The sequence below is a fragment of the Dipodomys ordii genome, unplaced genomic scaffold (genome assembly GCF_000151885.1).
Source record: "Dipodomys ordii isolate 6190 unplaced genomic scaffold, Dord_2.0 Scaffold7, whole genome shotgun sequence".
NCBI lineage: Eukaryota > Metazoa > Chordata > Mammalia > Rodentia > Heteromyidae > Dipodomys > Dipodomys ordii.
The window spans coordinates 4841498-4847632 of NW_012267223.1; the positions used below are offsets into that span (position 1 = coordinate 4841498).

General features: G+C 42.5%; 1 protein-coding gene across 3 annotated transcripts in view; it reads right to left on the reverse strand.

Annotated features, from left to right (window-relative positions):
* Positions 1–6135, reverse strand: part of Tex2 (testis expressed 2) — a 91555-nt gene that overhangs the window by 49605 nt on the left and 35815 nt on the right. The window lies entirely within an intron of this gene.

Below are 6135 nucleotides of genomic sequence, written 5' to 3' on the forward strand. Positions count from 1 at the left end.
GTCCCTCAGCTCTTCAGCTCAAGGCCAGCGCTCTACCACTTGAGCTACAGTGCCACTTCCGGTTTTCTGGTGGTTTACTGGAGATAGGAGTCTCATGGTCTCTCCTGCCCGGGCTGGCTTTGAACCACGATCCTCAGATCTCAGCCTCCTGAGTAGCTAGGATTACAGGCGTGAGCCACCAGCGCCCGGCTGATTCTAATTTCATAAAATTACAAAAAAAATCATAAAATTGAGATTAAGTTTACAAATTAAAATTTCTTCTCTGCGCCACAAAATTACTTTTTTCTTTTTTCTTTTTTTTTTGGCAGCAATGGGGATGGAACATCTAAGCTACATGCTAGCATTTGGTTTATTCAGACAGGTTCTCACTGTGTAGCCCAAGATGGCTTCTAATTCTTGATCCTTACACCTCTACCTTCCCAAGTAGTGGGGACTGTAGAAATGTACCACCACACTGGCTCAAAAATTTCTCTTTTATATAATAAAACCAAAGCCTGTATTACGAGAACCTTATCATAAATAACTATTTGTGTCATGTTGTAAAGAAAAAGAGCTTTCTGTTGGGTGCTAGTGGTTCACACCTGTAATTCTACCTATTCAGGAGGCTGAGATCTGAGTATCGTGGTTCAAAGCCAACCTGGACAGAAGAAACTATAAAAAGCTGGAAGTGATGGTGTTGCTTAAGTTGTAAAGTGCTTGCTAGCCTTTGGGGGGGGGGGGAGTGCAGGGACAGCACCTAAGCCCTGAGGTCAAGCCCCAGCAGGACTGGCATGCACACACACACACACACACACACACTTTGGAAACTGATATCCTACTGTGTTGTTTTGCTGGTAGTAAGTCTGAGGATTTGCTCATGAATATAATTAAAATTGTTTTAATTAGCCTAGCGCCAGTGCCTCATCTCTGTAATCCTAGCTACTCCCGGGCTCTGAGGATCTGAAGATCTGAGATCTGAGAGTATCTGAGAGTTGTGGCTTGAAGTCAGCCTGGGCTGAAAAGTCTGTGAGACTCTTATCTCCAATAAACTACTAAGAAAAAGCCAGAAGTGGTGCTGTGGCTCAAGTGGTAGAACACTGGCCTTGAGCATAAAGAGGCTCAGGGACAGCACTCAGGCCCTGAGTTTAAGCCCTGGGACTGGCAAAACACACACACACACACAAAACACACACACACACAAAACTATCTAATAACTAACATAAGAACGTTACGAAATCTTCATAAAATTTTTCTTGATAAATATGAGGAAAGTCAGTGTGCAAGAACATCACTGAAAAAAAGACACTTCTAGCCGAATGACAAATACGTTGCCAGGGAGGAGGACTGTCCAGACTGACTAAGAATTCTCAGCAACATCCAAGAACACCGTAACTCAAATGTTTCATTCTTCCCAGGCCCAAGCCCACTCACTTCTGAGGTCTCTAGCTTAGGAATCTAGTCACTCAAAAAGAAACTCGGGAAGTACATCATACTGAGGGTGTTACTAGGGTGATACCCTTGAAGTCTATGGCACACATAAGATTCTGTGCCTTGAAGCTACTTACTCAGCCCACCAGGCTTTAAACCCAGTCAGTTTCTTGAAACTGGTAACTAACCTGCTTTCCTGCACTCACTCTTCACTAGGCTAGATGCCCCAGGCAACCTTTTCCTAGGTGCTGTTTCTCATCAGCCAGGAACTAACTTCTACCCATTAGAACCAGCAGGCTCTAGAGGAGGTCCTGAGGAATCTTCTGTGGACTTCGTGAAGCTCTATGACATACATTCCAGACAGCAGGGCTTCTGAAAAGCTGGGAATGGAGAGTGAAGTTCAACACCACACACTGGTCTTTGCGAACAGTGCCCACTTGGCTACCAACTGGTCTCTGATAAGCCATGATAAATATAAATATCTGAATAGTAGATCTAATAAAGCACAGAAAAACTTTAGCCTTCTCTCTATCCTCATTAAGTCTCACACAAGTTAAAACAAACAAACAAAAATAAAACTGTTCTGCTCCTTGATTTGTTTATAGAGCCAATGAAGGAGCCAGACTTATTCTTGTCCAGGCTGTAAACCTATAAATTTTCAGGCATGTCAATGAGAAACTAGAGGGCTCAGAGTTTTAAAAACATAGGTCTCTTGCTGGTTTATAAAAAAGGAGAGAAAGCTAGCAGAGTAGCTCAAGTGGTAGAGCACCTGCCTAACAAGTGAGACTCTAAGTTTAAACCCCAGTACTGAGAAAAAGAGATCAGACTAGAGAACGAACACTTATGAACAAGTGCTCCTCCAGCTGCTAATGCTCTGACTAGTCTTAAGACAAGGTGTCTCTTTTTTTTTTCTTTGTGCTGGTCTTGGGGCTTGAACTCAGGGCCTGGGCGCTGTTCTTGAGCCTTTTTTTGGTTATTGTTCAAGGCTAGCTCTATACCATTTGAGCCACAGCTCCATTTTCAGCATTTTGGTGGCTACCTGTGTCTAATGAACTTTCCTGCCCAGCTGACTTCAAACTGTGATCCTAGATCTCAGCTAGAGTAACTAGGATTACAGGCGTGAGCCACCAGCTCTTAGCAACACTGCTTTCTTGATAGCAAGACAGTCATCACCAGATGTAGCCCCTTAACCTTGCACCAAGATAATGAACAAAATAAACCTTCGTTTTCCTCTTGCTCCAGGTTCTGTTGTTTGTGTGTGCCTGTCTTGGGTCTTGAACTCAAGAGCCTGGGCATGGTCCCTGAGCTATTTTGCTCAAGGCTGATGATCTACCTTTTAAACCCCAGGTCCCCTTCCAACTTTTTTTAGTTGGAGATAAGAGTTTCACAGATATTCCTGCCTAGGCTGGCTTTAAACTGTGATCTTCAGATCTCAGTCTCCGGAGCAGCTAGGATTACAGGTGTGAGACACCAGCACCTAGCTTCCTCTAAGTTCCCTGTGTAACCTGAGCTGGCTTTGAATTCAGGACCCTCCTGCTTCCACGTGGTAGAATTAATTACAGGTATGCACCACCACACCCAACCAAACTCCTTTTCTTTTATAACTTAACCAGGATTTAGTAATGTATGACTAGAAAATGTACTAAAATACCTTCCTTAAGAGAAAAAAGTTTGTTGTACATGGCACCACCTAATACTAGCTATGTGACCATGCCTCCATTCCTTTATAAGCATATACCATATCTGAACACCTAGATCTTGCCCACTGCAGGTGCTAAGTATTCTAGTGTTGCTCTACTGTCTTGTTGAACAAATCACTGTGATCCACTGAGTAATATTAAGGTCCACTACAATGGTGTCCTCTGGGTAGCTGGTGCCCTGTTGGTACATAGCAGGGATGAGATCAACATTAAAGGCTAAAGATTAAAATTACAATCTTCCCAAGAAAAGCAAGTGCTCAAACCAGTTTAAACCGAATGTCACATTCAGTTATTAGGCACTGGAGTTAATGTAAGCCCCATTTTTCTCTGCTAAAGTTAGTGCAAGTTTTCTTAGAGGCCATGTAAATCAGGTAGTCACAGCACCACCCCATTAAAAGCCAAGCCACACACATGATGAGTCACTTTTGTTCTACATATTAATGGTAAGGTAAGGATGTCACAACCTCAAGAATCAACATCATCCCTTAAAAAAGAAACAGTCTCCTTGGCCAGGTGCCAGGGGCTCACACCTATAAACCTAGCTACTCAGGATGCTGAGAGGATCACGGTTCAAAGCCAGACTGGGCAGAAAAGTCCGTGAGACTCTTATCTCCAATTAACCACCAGAAAAACCGGAAGTGGTGCTGTGGCTCAAAAGGTACAGTACTCGCCTTGAGCTGAAGAGCTGAGGGACAGTTCCCAGGCCCAGAATTCAAGCCCCACAACTGACAAAAACAAAACAAAACAACAACAACAAAACCAATCTCCTAACATACTTGCATGTGAAAGAATGAAAAAAGGACAGGTCGCAAAGTATATACCATTAAATCAAGTTAAAAAAAGTAAAGTGGGGGCTGGGAAGATGGCTCAGTGGTAGAGTACTTGCCTTGCATGCATGAGGCCCTGGGTTCCATTCCTCAGCACCACATAAGCAAAAAGAAAAAAGCCAGAAGTGGCGCTGTGGCTAAAGTGGTAGAGCACTAGCCTTGAGCTGAAGAGCTGAGGGACAGCGCCCAGGCCCAGAGTTCAGGCCCCACGACCGCCCCTCCCCCCCAAAAAAAAAGTAAAGTGGGAGAGGAGGTGCACGTATGTGATATATGTCTTCATGCATGGAGATATATTTAATGGTATCATTAATTAAGGTAATGATAACAAATCATTAGCTTCCTCCCTTTTACTACTGTGATATCCATTTTTTTTTCTTTTTTGTAGTACTGAGGTTTAAACTCAGGACCTTGAACTCTGCTAGGCAAGAATTCTACCACTTGAGCCACGCCCCTACAGTTCTAATTTTTTTGTTTTGAATATCCTGTATTTTTTAAACATTGACTGCTACTTTTGAACAAAGAAAAAAGGATTAGGAAATTATAAAACAAATAGCATTTTGGACCCTTACAAAATTATTTCCCTTGTTTTCTTTTGGCTTTGTTTTTTTGCAATATAGAGATTATGCTGCCACCTCTAGAATGTTCTAATTTAAGCAGAGGGAAGGAAAAGACAATTAATTTGGAATTTGAAAAACTAATTGTTTAAAAAGGCTAACAAGGTTCAAAACTGATTCACAAAAAACAATTTCTTTTAGGTATATCTCTTGTAACACAAGGGCTTTGATGGCTCCAGACGCGCTTTCTGCAGAGGTATTAGCAGAGGCCCATCGAGCTCCAAATCTGCCTCTGTTATTTAATGAAATGTCAAGAAAACTTGAACAAATGGCCACCTCTCAGAACCCAAGTATCTGGGTATAAAATTGGAAACATCAAATGCCTATGGTTATGAAGTTGAATTAGACAACTTTTAACTTTTCTGATCCCATGCCCTGTCTGAAAAAACACATAAAAAATGTGTGTCTGCACGAATCACTATATAAACCGTACTATGGATATGATGAAACAGACAACAACCATAAAATTTAAATATGCAATACAAACAGAAACTCAAATATATTTGTCCTGAGCCCTGCTGGATCATCTCAGGAACTGGCAGACAGACATGCATAGACAGGTGATGTCTCTCTCCACTGTGCACAGACAAGAGAGTACAGACAGCAAGGGCCACTAGCTGGCACTAATCTGCCTTTTCTTCCTTGCTTTCTATTACAATTTTGTGAGGATTTAACCCAACTTCAAGGTCTTGATTATTTAACCCTAACAGAGAAGGCCCTAACAGATCCTCAGCAAGTAGCAAATCCCTGGCAAACTTAAATAACTAATAGGAACTAGATATAAGTAAGAACTGGAGGGCTGGGATGTAGCTCAGTGGCAAAGCACTTGCCTAGCAAGTGCAACGTCCTGGGTTGGATCCCCAGTACCAAAAAAGAAAAGACAAAAAAAATACAGTTAAAAAAAAGTAAGAACTGGATCAAAACACTACTTCCTCAAGCCATCTGGAAATCTTAGAAAAACATACTTCTGGCACAAAAAGCCTTTAATAATCAGCCAAAATAATTGTTAAGTTTCTACAAGAAAGCTGTATGGGGGCTGGGAAGATGGCTCAGTGGTAGAACACTTGCCTTGCATGCCTGAGGCCCTGGGTTCAATTCCCCTGTACCACATAAGCAAAAAGAAAAAAGCTGGAAGTGGCGCTATGGCTCAAGTGGTAGAGCACTAGCCTTTAGCTTAAGAGCTGAGGGACAGCACCCAGACCCGGAGTTCAGGCCCCACGACCAGACCCCCCCCCAAAAAAAGCTGTATGATGGCTGGGTGCTGGTGGCTCATACTTGTAATCCTAGCTACTGAGGAGCCTGAGATCTGAGGATTGTGGTTCAAAGCCAGCCCAGGCAGGAAAGGCTGTGAGATTCTTATATCCAATTAACCACCAGAAAACCAGAAGTGGAGCTGTGGCTCAGGTGGAAGAGCGCTAGCTTTGAGCTGAAGAGCTCAGGCAGGATAGCACCAGGCCCAGAGTTCAAGCCCCACAACTGGAAAGAAAGAAGAAAGAAAGAAAGAAAGAAAGAAAGAAAGAAAGAAAGAAAGAAAGAAAGAAAGAAAGAAAGAAAGAAAGAAAGAAAGGAAGAAAGAAAGGAAGGAAG